We start from the raw sequence: 14,676 nt of genomic DNA on the forward strand, positions 1-14,676 counted from the left end.
TTATTACAGGCCAAGCACTGTTCTATGCTGTACACACCATATTGCAATAAATCGAAGATACCGCCGATTGCAAGAGCCTTGTACTTTACGCACCACTGAGAATTTTTAAAACACTGACAATGTAATGGTGACACAAAAAGTGAATCCTGGACTCAATAGCATATTACCAGCTTAACTCATCTACTCTTCACAGTATAACTTCAAGGCAGAAAATGTTCGCCTCATTCTACAAATGAGAAAACCGGGGATCAGAGACGTTCAGGACCTGCCTGAGTTACTGAGGTGGCAGAGCTGGGACTTGACCTGGGCCACTGAAGCCTCTGCTGTGCTCATTCCTCTCTAAGTGCACCTCGAATCGGGGCAGGGGATTGGGAGTCCGACAGGGGGCGGGATGGGGGCGTTGGAGGAGGCAGGGAGCCCAGGCTGCCAGCCGGGAGTCTCGGGGGAGATGCTGCTCTTACACGTCTTTCTCAGCATCCTTCCTATTCTTCTCCGGCTCAGGGCTTCGGCCTTCTCCAAAGAAGGGGGTCCCCCGTGTACTGCCAAGGGGTCTTCTCTATACAGCTACAGAGTGCTTCACACCAGAGCTAACATTTTTCTTGGATTCTTTCAGAGTTGGAAGACTTCAGGCAGGGCTGGCAAATCGCTTTCATCTCAAATGCCAACCCTAATGGATCAACAGTGGCTGCCAGGAAAGTGTTGGGAAGGGTTCTGTGGCCCAGTTGGGATCCAGGGCAAGCTCTCTGGCCCTGTCCCCACGATCATCAGCAGAGGACAAGTCAGACCAAGTGTCTCCCAGGCTGGGACACCCGGCCCACCAGAGGACCACCCAAGACCCCACATCATGCTCAAGAAAGCTTGAATGGCCTCCCCAGGGTCAAGCCTCCCCATGGTCAAGCCTCCCTCAGCCTCTCTGTAGCTTCACCAGCTGAGTCAAGAGGTGGGAGGAGATGAGAATGGGGGGGCGGGGGGTGCTTCCAGAGTGGTCAGGTCCCCCCAGGGATCATCCCACAGCCTGGAGCTTCCCAGCACCCGGGGAGGGGCCTGCAGCGTGCCAATTCATGTTTCACAGATTACACTGTGTGGAGTCGGCTGCCCCTGGTAATTAGTTCACTTCTATAATTAGCCCGAAGTTCCTGCTGCTGAGGAGGACAAGGATGCGGGGTGTGAGGGTGAACTGGTGTGACTGAGCGCTTGACTCATGCTCTAGAAATGCCCCATTGCAGGGAGGGGGTGCGCTTCCTTGGAGAGGGCTCCCCTCTTGTTCTAGAGAAGCTGCGGTTCCAAACCACCTTCCCAAGACAGGAATCACCCCCATGGCCATGACGATAAGTGTGTACCGGCATTGGGAAGCCCTCCACACACTCTCCTCCTCCGTCCCCAGCACACGCTGCGAGATGAAACCTCACGTGGCCCTCACCGCCCAGCGGGAGAATGCAGGGTCTGCTGCACAGGTGGGATCTGAACCCCGGGCGGGCCAGCCTCTCCTCCACAGCCTCGGTACCACCCACGGTCTCATTCTTCCCAGACAATGGCCTTGGAGGTGTCCCTGCAGGAGTTGGCTCTAGAACATTCCAGAGGCAGTCTTAGGGGACACGTTCTCATCTTTAAGAAAGAGCTGGTGGGAACTCTCTGGTGGTCCAGTGGTTAGCATTCCATGCTCTCTCTGCCAAGGATCCAGGTTCAATTCCTGGTCAGGGAACTAAGATCCCTCAAACCACGAGGCACTACCAAGAAGAAAGAAAGAAGGAGCAGGTATTTTCATATTCTTGAGGATGGGCAGGGAGAAGGCAATGACACCCCACTCCAGTAGTCTTGCCTGGAAAATCCCATGGACGGAGGAGCCTGGTAGGCTGCAGTCCATGGGGTCGCACAGAGTCGGACACGCCTGAGCGATTTCACTTTCACTTTTCACTTTCATGCATTGGAGAAGGAAATGGCAACCCACTCCAGTGTTCTTGCCTGGAGAGTCCCAGGGACGGGGAAGCCTGGTAGGCTGCTGTCTATAGGGTCGCACAGAGTTGGACACGACTGAAGTGACTTAGCAGCAGCAGAGGATGGGCAGACTTTAGAGGGCTCCGCAGCCAGTCGTGGGTTCCCGTGTCCACCCTCCCTTCTCCAGGGGACACAGCAAAGGATAAACGGCAGGATGCTGGGGAGGGCTGTGAATTCAGCCCCAACACCCCGCCCCTCCCTGCCCTTACCACCACCGTAGGGTCTCAGGCTATCAGGTTTAATGGCAAGTGAGATTTCTTACTTCCTGACTGCCTATGGGAACAGCGGAAAACAAATATCAATTATGGGCAGAATTGTCAGTCGGAAAAAAAGATGTCGGTCTCAATTCAGAATTTACAGTTAATTAAGCCCGCAGTTAGGAACACGCCTATGGGCCTGCCCACCCGCCCAGAGAGAACCTTCTGGTCTCCAGGAGTCCCACGTGAATCCCTTGGGCTGCAACCCCCCACTCCCATTCCGTGGGCCGTAGGATGTAACACCCTGTCTTGGCTTCCTGATCTCATGAGCTCCTTCTCATCAGTCACCCACCCCCTGGGACCAGAGACCCTGAACCCAGCTCTGAGCCTGCACCCCAGAATCCTGCTCCGTGTCCCCTGTTTTAGGCCTAACTGCTTCCTAGGTCTTGGACACAAGAGTGGGAACATTATTAAGGCTTTTGATAGACCTAGCCCAATCAGGAAGGATTTTGTTTCATTCCATCTGGGGTAAAAAGAGGGACAGTGTGGAGGGAGGGGGCCCTTTGCTGATGCAAGAAGGCAGCTCCGCCAACGGCAGAAGGCGGCTGAAAGGCATGAGATGCGGGACAGATTTCTACCTTTGCTTTCAAGGAAATGACTTTTTATTTAGGAAATGAGGGTGCCAATCGGGTGTCAGAGAAAGTGGAATGGTCAATTAAAATCCTTACAAGGAGCCGAGAGTGCCAGACACCATGGGGAAGAAGACAAATCCACCCCTGCTCCTTGGGGCACACGTTCTGTTTGGAGAGACAGAGAATAAACAAATAAACCTGTTAACAAGCACAATCATTTCAGGTGTCAATCAGTGTAACAAAATAAATAAGCAGGGACTTCCCTGATGGTCCAGTGGTTAAGAATCCGCCTTCCAGTGCGGGGGATGCGGCTTTGATCCCTGCTTGGGGAACTGAAGAATTGATGCTTTTGAACTGTGGTGTTGGAGAACACTCTTAAGAGTCCCTTGGCCTGCAAGGCGATCTAACCAGTCCATCCTAAAGGAAATCAGTCCTGAATATTCATTGGAAGGACTGATGCTGAAGCTGAAACTCCAATACTTTGGCCACCTGATTTGAAGAGCTGACTCAATGGAAAAGACCCTGATGCTGGGAAAGATTGAAGGTGGGAGGAGAAGGGGACGACAGAGGATGAGATGGTTGGATGGCATCACCGACTCAATGGACATGAGTTTGAGTGAACTCTGGGAGTTGGTGATGGACAGGGAGGCCTGGCGTGCTGCAGTCCGTGGGGTCGCAAAGAGTCGGACACGACTGAGCGACTGGACTGAACTGGCCTGAACTGGGGGACTGAGATACCGTATGCCACGGGGGCAACTAAGCCCTCACTGCAGCTCCTGGGCCTGCCCGCTCTAGAGCCCCTGCCACAACAAGAGCGCGCGCACCACACAGAGACCCTGGGCAGCCAAACTTAAATAAAAGAGCCGAAAGCAACAACAGAAACAGAAGGAAGAAAGGAAATAAACGACGGGGAAGTGGAGAGGGCCGTTGGGTTCTGTTGCAAAGTCTGGTCCCGGGAAGGTTCTCTGAAGAGGTGGATCGGAACTGAGACCTGAATTGCCTGTCATGCAGACAGCCAGGCTCAGAACACTGGCAGAAGGAACAGATGCCAAGTCTCCAAGGCAGCAAAGAGCTCGACGTAGTTGAAGATCAAAAGGAAGGTCTCTGTGCCTGGAGATTAAGGGACTGAAGGGCATGAGGGTGAAATCTGAGAGCGGGGTAGGGATTGCAGAGCCTCAAAGACCAAATGAAGAACCCGAATTCCTTTCTAAGTAGCATCAGAGGCCAGGGAATGAAGCCACTTGCGTTTGGCCAAGATGGAATAACTGGCACCCGGCCATGCCCTCTGTAATGTTCACACCGCTATGAATGATGCTCAGTTGTTCAGTTGTGTCCGACTCTTTTGCAACCCCCTGGACTGGAGCCCACCAGGCTCCTCTGCCCATGGGATTCTCCAGGCAAGAATACTGGAATGGGTTGCCATTTCCTCCTGCAGGGATTGAACCCCTGCCTCCTGAATCGGCAAGTAGATTCTGTATCACTAGAGCCCCCTGGGAATAAACAAGAGGCAACTCCTGGCAGGCAGTAGGCAATAGGAAGTGCGAGACTGCTGTCCTTGAGAGAAGGAACACTCACAGGGTGCCCACAGCCACCAGTTCTCTTCCAGGGGATAGTTTCCCAGGGACCTAAGCCGAGCTCAGTGGCCGAGGTGAGCTGAGAAGACAGTGGTCAGAAGTCAGGGCAGCTGGAACTAGCAGAGTTAGACATCAGAGAGGAGGGGGCTGTGCAGGTAGAGGGCCCAAAGCTCAGTGTGGGGTCTCCCATTGAGTCCACGGCCAGAGGATGTTCTATAGATGCTCAGAGCAAGACCATCTAAGTCTTTCAGAGAGTGGACCCTGCGGAACTGAAAGCAAACTAGAAACCTGGAGGTGTGAGTTAAACTGGGGGAAGAGAAGGGAATACTGCACTTTCAGCTTGGCCAGAATGGAGAAACCTTAACACTCTGTTAATGCTCTCAATATGCAGCTGAGACCCCAGAGAGGCTTTGTCTTAAGAGTGGGAACCATGCATTAGGGTAAGAGTTACACTGGACCCCTCCTTTGTTGTTCAATTGCTAAGTTGCGTCTGACTAATAAAGCCTAAAACCAAGTCCCCAGAAGGTCTGCAAGGAAACAGGGTTCAGAGGCAATTCTTGCCAACTAAGAGGAATCCACGTTTCTGCAGAAAGAATCTGCCTGCAGAAGCCGCTGCAGACGCCAGTTCGATCCCTGGGTCGGGAAGATCCCCTAGAGAAGGAAATGGCAACCTTCTTGCCTGGAGAATTCCATGGACAGAGGAGCCTGGTGGGCTACAGTCCATCGGCTCGCAAAGAACTGAACACGACTAAGCGACTGAGCACACACCCATGCAAGAGGAACTGAAGAAACAAGTTGGCTTTTTCCATATTCACACGAACCAAGTGTAAGCTGAGCCAGCTGGTAGATTAACTGCCTGCTAAAACAAGAACCACTCTTTACAGGATGACAGCAGACTCTAATAGAGCTACAATACATTGTTCACAATGCCCAGAATTCAATTAAAAAATCACTAGACACGCAAAGTACAAGAATGTAAGACTGACAGTTAAGGAAAAAAGTGGACAATAGAAATTAAGCTTGAGATGACTCCAACGTCGGGCTTAGTGAACAAAGGCTTTAAAGTAGCTATTGCACATACATTCAAAGAATTAAAGGAAAAGTGTCTTTAAGAAACTAAAGAATATGATATTAATGAGTGAACAGATAGGAAAACTCACCAGAAGAATAAAAACTAGTAAAAATGCAAACTCTAGAAGTAAAGCGTACAGCTGATATGAAACATTCACCACGTGGGCATCACAGTGTATTGATAGAGATGATGGGAAAAGATACAGGGGCCCGAAAACAGACCAGTGAAAAATTATCCATACTTAAGAATAGAGTTTTTTAAATGAAGAAAAATAAAAGACAGAGAAAGTATAGTCCTCTCTTTAAATGGCTCACCTGTTCTGAATTGGGCCCCAGGCTGGTCCCTAGGCTCCTGCTGATGATGCATTGTCGGCCGCCTCCAGCCCCATCTCTGGGCTAGATGACCCTGACCGAGCCAGGGTGGGCTCAGGGCAGGGGAGACGGAGCCACGGGGAGCCTCCTGTGTGCAGGGGGCAGGAGGGCAGGGAGCCAGGAGAGGGGTCTCCGTCTGGGCCCCGGGGACGTGTGTCTTCCCTCTTCCTCCAGATCACCCGACTGGCAGCAAATGTCCACTGATCGCTGGGTATGTGCCAAGCAGTGGTCAGGACTGACCACACAGAAGTGAACCAGACAGACGGGGCCTTGCTCGCTTGGCCTGACCTTCCAGAATGGGGGCAACCCGCACTTCATAAGTAAACAGACCAACTGCCCGTGTTGGGGACCAGTGCTTGTGAGTAACACGCAGGCTTTAGAACATAGGCGGGGGTGCCAGCCATTGTGACTCAGAAGTGGTTTAAAGGCACAAGAGTGGGTCCTACTGAAAGTTTCAAAAGCCCAGGTACATGGACACAAGGCACAGGGGTGATCTGGAGCTCCCAAGGCTGGGGGCAAAGCCTCTGCTCCCTGAGCCGCTGAGATGGGAAGGGGCGGGGGCACAGCTGGAGAGTGTGTGCTGTGTCCATGGAGGAGCTGGGTGTCGGATAGTGAGCTCCCCGTTGCTGGAGGTATGCAAGCATTCGCCACCACCAGTAGTGAAGTGAAGTGAAGTGAAGTCACTCAGTTGTGTCCGACTCTTTGCGACCCCATGGACAGTAGCCTACCAGGCTCCGCCATCCATGGGATTTTCCAGGCAAGAATACTGGAGTGGGCTGCCATTTCCTTCTCCAGGGGATCTTCCCAACCCAGGGATCTAAGCCGGGTCTCTTGCATTGCAGACAGACGCTTTACTGTCTGAACCACCACCACCACCAGGAAGGCTGCCAAAGGCACATGAGCGCCACAAAGGAATAGAGAGGCTATCAGTGCTGTGACTGTGGGGCACAGGCTTCTAACTCTGACCTGTTTAACCTTGGTTTTCTCATCTGTAAAATGGACCACCACACGGACCTGAACCAGAAAACCTTCTCAACTCATAGTCTGAGGTCAGGTGGGCAGGCACACAGGCTGTCCTCTGCCATCGCTTTCTGGGCATTGTTGCCCCCCTCCAGCCCCATCTCTTCCTAACTCCAGGTTTCTCTCCATGTATCGCTCACCTTGTCTCACCTTGTCTCTGTCTCTCCTGCCCCTCTCCACTTCCCATGGGGACAGGGGAGCAAGATGGGCTGGAATAGACCTGCAGCTGGGAGGTCAGTTGCCACCCTCTCTTTCCTCTCTGCTGGGGTGGTGTTGGGGGGCGATTTTCACAGTCCCTGGAGAAAGGGGGACCCAGTAATAGAAACCCTGGGCTAGGCCTGGATTGGAGTGCTGCAGCAATCAGATCACAGACAGGTGGGGTGTCCTGGCTGGGGTGGGGTGCACTGGAGAGCACCCAGGGACCCATCGGGTCCCCAGATGCAAGGCAGCAGGACTCAAGAGGGCAGGCGGGTGCTCGGGGCTCTGTCCCTGGAGGGCGATCATCCCCTGGGTCCTCCAGTGCTCAGACCGTAGCACAGAGCCCCCGGGCTCAGCCCAAGTCCTGTGAGCAGGGGCAGGACCTCGGGCCACAGGGATAGATGTGTAGAGATGCTGCTGGCATGTGGAGCGGGCAAAGCAGGTCAGGCTGGGAGACTGCGGGCTGCAGACAAGCAGGCAAGAAGGCCCAGCCTCATCTTTTCGTCTCAGCTTTCGTATTGCTCTCCTGTACTCTGCTTCTCAGTACCTGGAATTGCCTGGTTTACACACTGTCTGATGCAAGCCCCGCAGAGTAGGACCCTCACCCGTCCGACTGTCCCTGGGACCCCAGCACCCAGAAGACAGTCTGCACACAGTAGCTGCTCTGTAGTACTGGTTGGCTGGATGAAGGAACCCATCCACCCTTTCACCAAATGGTCATCATCACCACCCCCAAGTGTCAGCTGAGCCACCACAGGAGGCAAGAGAGTGGGGCGCACAGGCGAAGGGCTGGGCTGGGAGGGGGCTGCCCTGTGCCTGCGCGAATGGACCGTGTCCATCACTGGGCATCTTCAAGGTGGCAGTTCGCAATCTACTGCAGTCACTTTCCTCACACGGTAAACATTGCCCAGAATGTTAAATGTGATTCAGAGAACATTTTGAAATGACTATTTACTGTGACATCTCACAGACGGCCCCCGTTCACTGAGCTCTTCTTTTGGGGGACTTGTTCATTTGACCAACGAATAGGAACTGAAGGGAACTGTGGAGACCGGCCTCACAGGGGCGCGTCAGCTGCTACAGAGCTCAGGCTGGGTCCTCAAAGGGGCCATGGCCTGGGCCTGGCAAGCCCCACTAGGGATCGACAGTCCCAGTTAAGATGCTAAGACCCTCTTCTGCTTGCAAGCAACCCTGGGGCCTGGAAAGGGCCCTGGGTAGGCTTCCATCTGTCTTCTGGGGAGGGGACCCCAAAGGCTGCAGCTGCACCCCAGTCTCCAGGCAACCTGCCTCCTGTTCCCCCAGGTGGGCCCAGGGGGCTGGGCATTCCCAGTCCCCAACCCTCGTGGGGCCCTGGGAGACTGGCCAGCCAGGCTGCTCTGTACAGAAGAGGCGTTGGCCTGGGGGGCTGCAGGGATGCCTGAGGAACAGGGTGGTGGTGTGGGCAGGACACTGGGGTCCGCGTGTCTGTAAGGGGCTATGCCCAGGGGTTAGGGGCAGCTGACTCACACGCTCTGCACTGGGGCTCAAGCACATTCAGCCAACACACACACACACACGTGCACACACACACACACGCACACGTGAACGCACACACACGCACAGAGATCAGGACATCCTTTCCCGACAAGCTGAGGCAAAGCAGACGAACAGACGCTGACGGGCCTCTGGGTGCCCAGCACCTTCCCCTTCGCCCCTGCAGCCCCACCTGCTCCAGGAATGGCACCGTTACCTGGCTTGATGGAGGGAGAGCCAGGCTCCCACAGGTCAAGAGTTGTGCAGAGGCCTCCTGCGGAGTAGAGATGCCCAGAACCATCTGAGTCCTCCCTTGGGGCAACAGACAGATTCAGAAGGCAGCGCGGCCCCACACTGGGTCCTACAACACCCGAGGCGTGGGGGTTCTGGGTGGTGAAGGGGATGAGGTTTACGGTGCTTGGTGAGGGGCAGTGTGCGAGGCCCCCGCCAGCCTGGCCAAGGGGAGCGACCCAGGGTTGCAGGTGGGATGGGGAGTGACCTGGGCCTGAGCTACCCACCCCGCCCCCAGGGAGCCAGGCACTGCCACCTCCAGGCAGGGGACCGAGGCCGGCTCCTCGCCCGGCTCCTTGCCCGACTAGGCCTGGGGCTGCACACCTACCGAGCGCACTGACTCCTGAGACCCTGCAGGTGTTGAGGAGCCCGGCGGTGCTGTCGGGGCGCAGGCCTGGGCTCCCTTCCTCACTGTGTGTTTCCTGAGCACCTACTATGTGCACCAACTCTGGAGCAGACACGTGGGGTTGTGACGGTGAAGACGACAGGTCCCCACCCTCCGGTGACCTCAGTGCTGCTGGGGAGACGTGCAGAGCGGGTCATGGCTGCCCCTCGTTCCAGCCCATTCTCTGGTCCCGGCCCTGCTCCGGACAGGAGTGCCCAATCCGCTCGCATCTTCCGGAAGGAGAAATCGAGGGAGCCCCGAGAGGGAAGCCGAATCCCAGCCCGGCCCCTGAGTTGGAGCCATCATCCTTGCCCGAGGGTTTCAGGGACCTCCAGTCCAGCCCTGCGTTTCTCAGATGAGAACTCTGAGGACCGCATCCTTGAAAGCCTCCGTCACTCTCTTCCAGAACCTTCCCAGGCAGCCACAACCCAGCCCAGAACAGGCTAGTTTGAGCCGCTGGAAATCTCAGCTGGGATCCTGGCGTCTGGGGAAGGGCCGGGCTCTAAAAATAAACCACTCGCCTCAGCCTGGGAGCAGCCGGCGGGCGCCTGGTGAGCGAAAGCTGACGCCTGGCGCTCCTGGCAGATGACGGTGGGCCTGGCCCGGCGGGAGCATCTCCGCTCTGGCAGCTGGCCCCCCAGGACGGGCCGGTGGCAGGTGGCAGCCAGGAATATTCCAGCCCGGCTCCTGGAGGCACCTCCCGCACCCCGCCTGCACACAACACATGCCCCAACCCGGGACGTGCGCCAGGGAGTGGGGCCCGGGGCTGCTCCCCAGGAAGGGGCTGGAGGCGGGCGCCCAGGACGCCCAGAGGCACCCTCCACTTGCTACAGAGTGACGAGTCTCCGCACAGGTAAGGGGACATCTTCTCAGGCCCAGGAGGAGGTGAGCTGCAGCTGGGAGAGTAAAGGGGTTTTGGCGGGGGTGGGGCGGGAGGCTCTGTGTCTGCCCTCAGCTCCCCGGACCCCTGACACAGTGTCAGCTTCCCTTCCCCTTCCACACCCCCAGCCGGGTGGGCAGCAGCCTGCCCTTTGCATCTCACCCCGTCAGCGAGGAAATGTCAGAGTCCTGGGGGTTTAATTAGAAGCCAGCTGCAGGTTAATGGGTTTGCAGAAGCACAGGCTGAGAAGTTTTGAAGGCAGGCGCCGCGCAGGGTTGCCAACGGGACTGGAAGCTTCGGAGAAGAAAGGCTCCCCTTCCTGCCCTAGGTGGGATGGGCGCAAGGACAGAGGACCGCAGTCCTGCTGCTGATGGGAAGCGGGCAGCCGGCCTTTTGAAAGCACTGGGGAGGGTTCTTTAGGAGGATGGGGAGACATCCCAGGGACACACGCTTCCCCGGGGCGTCCCTGATTCTGTGTAATTCTTCACGGTTTACAGAAACAGACCTTTCAGTAGAAGACGCTGCTTTGGGCCTTAAGCTGGACCGGATAGGTCCTGATTGCTGCTGGAGGGGCTGGCAAACCTGCCTTTCTGCTTAGATGGGTTTCTGTGCCTAATCGCCAGGCAGGATATTCACCTAAAAGCGAGGCGATCGGTGCTAACGCGACCTCCTAACAGGACTGGGACGGGGACAGCTGGGAGATGGACTGGGGTGGGGGCGTCATTCTGACCGTCTTGTCCATCCCACCCATCAGAGGAAGGCAGGTGCTGGGGGTCTGGGGGACGAGCCAGGCCCTCTCCTGGGCACGCTGAGGGGACTCACTTGGGGAGTGGGGTTCATCGCGATGATTTTTCGTGGCCTGAGAGTGAGCTGGCTCCTGTCATGGCCAACTCCTGCAGCCACGCTGGCTCAGTTGGAGCACGGGGGGCTGTCGGGCAAGTGGCCCAGGCGTGTGGCTACAGGAAGGAGGGTCAGGCCGCCTGCAGAGGGAGGTGCTCTGTGCTGATCAGTGGAGAAACTCTGGGTGGCCTCCGGGTCTTGGACTGAGCACAACCTTCCTGCAAATACCCGAGGACCCTCAATGGCCAGAGTCTGCGCCCATCTGCTTGCAGTCCTTCCCTCCTGCATGGTCCCTCAGAGCCGCCTCCCAGAAGCTCGGGCCCCTCATGCTGGCCCTGCTCAGGGGCCGTTGCCCTCTCACCTACCCAGTAAACCCATCACGTCTCCCCCAGCCTCTGTACGACTCCCAGTCCTCCCGTGCGGCCTGAGTCACCGGGACCAGCAATTGGATCTTGTCACCATTGGGCTGGAACTCTGACTTGGGCTTGCTGATGCTGCTGCTCCCTATCGGTATGAACCTTGGCAAAGCTCGGCCCCCTAAACCTTCATCTTCTCCCCCATGGAAGGGGGAGACGCTGCCTATGCTGAGGGGCTGTTGGAGGAGTCGCAGAGCTCTGTGGCCGGAAGTGTGACCCAGAGCCTGGGGCAGCCTTCAGGGGAGGGGTAAGGCTCTGACACCAGGATCATTTCTTCTGCGTTAGACCCTGTGCCCCGAGGGCCACCACTCGCCAGCGCAGAGCCTACACGCAGTAGGTGTGCATCAGTGCTTGTCAGTCACACACACACACGAGCATGTGCACACACAAAAGCACTGCCACTCTGGCTCTGACACTCACACAAGCCCAGTCTGGCTAGGGCCACGGTGCCAGCTCCAATGAGTGCCCCTTTGTCCCCTCATCACCCGGTGCTGCCCAGCCCGGCAGGGTTCCAGCTCCCGGGCACTTGGGTCCACCTTCCAGAGGGGTGGGCGCAGTTGCGGAAACATGCGAGGCCCTGGAGTCAGTGGTTAAGGCAGGAACCTCACGTGGGAACCGTACCTCAGTTCCAAGTTCTGGCTCATTTGGCCTTGGTCTCGGTGGTACTAGTTGTAAAGAGTCCGCCTTCCAATGCAGGAGACATAAAAGATGCAAGTTCAATCCCTGGGTCAGAAAGATCCCCTGGAGAAGGAAATGGCAACCCACTCCAGTATTCTTGCCTGGGAGAATCCTACAGACAGAAGAGCTTGGTGGTCTGCAGTCCATAGAGTCACAGAGTTGGACACGACCGAAGCAACTTAGCAGGCACATTGCGTGTGCATTGGAAGCCCAGCCTCTGTCCTCCAGAACCTCTGAAGTCGGCCTGTCCCCCAGACCCGCCTCTGTGATGCCTGGGAGGCTTGGGGCACAGGAGGTGGTGGCTGTCTGCAGACCCACGACAAGGTCATAGGGAGTGTCATAGCGAAGGCCTGAAACCAAGCATGTTCCTGCTTCAGTGACAGTGACCGCCTGTGTCAGTGACCAAATGCCAGTCTGGGGCCACGTGCCTCACAGACACTGTCTTACACATCCAACCACTCGGCTTTACTGCAAAGAATAAAACTTTGGAAAAAGACACAACTCAGTAAACAGTGCAAATGTGTGTGTACTTTAACACAGAGAGGGAGGCGGGCCTGAAGCAGAGATACTTCTGCTACAACCCGAAGCGCCTGCCGGCCACACTGACAAGCTTGTTGGCCGCTGGTGCAGACCTCGGCTCACACACCCAGGGACCGAGCTCCTGGTTGGTGCCCGCCTCTGTTCGCCCTCCCTCCAGCTTCTATGCCAAGGGCAAACTCTGCCTGAGGGGTGTCCTCCGTCATTTCATCCCGACTGAAGTGCCCCTCGGGGTTGCATCAGTCTTGGTATTTTCCCCATTCCAGACCCGGGCACGTCTCTGCTGTATTGGTCAGCTCCAACTGCGATGATGCTCTGTAACAAAGTGTCCCCAAATCTCAGTGGCTTACAGCAACCAAATGCGTTTTTCTTGCTCTGGGTGTGGGGCTTGGCTGGGTCTGTGTCTGGCTGGGTCTGGCTGGGTCTGGCTGGGTCTGGCTGGGCTGGACTTGGCTCCAGTCTGTAACCATTTTGCATCTGCTCCACGTTCTCAGTCTGCGGCCTGGTCTCCCCTGGGTTGTGGTGAAAGAGCAGGAGGCCAAACCACCTCAACTCGGGGAAGTTCTCTGCTCACAGCACTTGGCCATCATTCATCTCCAGAGCCCCCAGGTCGGTAGGGTGAGGGCATGGACTCCACCTACTCTTCACCCAGGCACTGCAAAGTCCCATGGTGGAGGGGGGTAGCGATGGGGGATGAGGGGCCCCATTTCCAGCATCCACATGCACCTTCCACCCTCTGTCTGCTTTATTCACACACCGCCTGGGTGCTCCCTGAGGTCAGACCGTGATTGATTCTCCCTGGACTGCAAGTCCCTGATGATGCAAATATCACTGAGACAAGGTCAAGTTCAGGGTCAAGTCTGGGAATCAACACCCAGGTTAAAAGCATTGCTTCTAGCCAGAGGGGTTGTCCAGAGAGAGGAATGGAGCAGAGACAGGGAGCATTTATGAGTCACTTGTCACTGAGGGGACAGCAAAGTGTTCACAAGAGGAGGAGATCCCGTGAAGGGATCTTGGCAGGCAGAGTTGGGGGCGGAGGGCATCCAGGGAGGGGTACTGCCCGGGCCAAGGCCTGAGGGCCAGGAGAGGAGGAGGCAGAGTCCGGCTGGCCCTGCAGCTGCTTATGAGCACCCCCAGGCCTAGACTTCGAAGAGGGTGCTGCCCCAGGGCCCCTTCAGAGGCAAGTCTGCTGCTTCTGAGATCCTTCCTGAGAACTTGCTTAAGCTCCTTGGCACCGGCTCTAAGTTAAGTAGTAACCGGGAACCTCTGATCTCATTACTTGGATTATAATTGTCCTGCTCTTTAGTCATCCACAGTGGCAGAGCCTGGGGACTCGGGGGCTCCAGAGGATTACCCAGCAGCCAGGCAGGAAGGCAGGTGAAGTGAGGAGGACCCTGGCTTAAAGGTCACTCACAGACACTCCAGTTCACATTCATTTGCAAAAGACAGAATACACAATCCCAGTGCCCTGAGGCTATGAAGGCATTTGAATACCAGCAGTTTGAAACACCCAAGGGGAGAGAGTTTAATTTCCAAGTTAAATGCATCCTTCTCGCTGAAGATTTCCAGACCCTGGGCAGCGAGAGAACACTGAAGGAAATGAATCTTAGACAAGAGGCGTCTGTTTGAGGCGTCTCTTCCCTCCCCTCCCAGGCAGAGTGGACCAGGTGAATCAGGGCCCAGATTTAAGGGCAGTTCCGGTGTTGCCTGGGCACACTCGAAGTTGTTGTTCAGTCACTAAGCTGTTTCCAACTCTTTGTGACCCCATGGACTGCAGCATATCAGGCTTCCCTGTCCTTCACCATCTCCCAGAGCCTGCTCAAACTCATGTCCATCGAGTCAGTGATGCCATCCAATCATCTCATCCTCTGTCGTCCCCTTCTCCTCCTGCCTTCAATCTTTCCCAGCATCAGGGTCTTTTCCAATGAGTCCGCTCGTTTCATCAAGTGGCCAAAGTATTGAAGCTCCAGCTTCAGCATCAACCCTTCCAATGAATATTCAGTGTTGGTTTTCTTTAGGACTGACTGGTTTGATCTCCTTGCTGTCCAAGGGACTCTCTAGAGTCCTCTCCAGCACCA

At 56.0% G+C, this 14,676-nt stretch overlaps 1 protein-coding gene across 1 annotated transcript in view; it reads left to right on the forward strand.

Annotated features, from left to right (window-relative positions):
* Positions 1–10,023: 10,023 nt before the first annotated feature.
* The window catches only part of SHISAL1 (shisa like 1), a 142,595-nt gene continuing 137,942 nt past the window's right edge, over positions 10,024–14,676 (forward strand). The window contains exon 1 of the mRNA XM_027540552.1: positions 10,024–10,100. The gene's annotated coding sequence lies outside the window, so the exon portion shown is untranslated. The remainder of the gene's footprint in view (positions 10,101–14,676) is intronic.

Source organism: Bos indicus x Bos taurus, chromosome 5 (genome assembly GCF_003369695.1).
Source record: "Bos indicus x Bos taurus breed Angus x Brahman F1 hybrid chromosome 5, Bos_hybrid_MaternalHap_v2.0, whole genome shotgun sequence".
Taxonomy (NCBI): domain Eukaryota; kingdom Metazoa; phylum Chordata; class Mammalia; order Artiodactyla; family Bovidae; genus Bos; species Bos indicus x Bos taurus.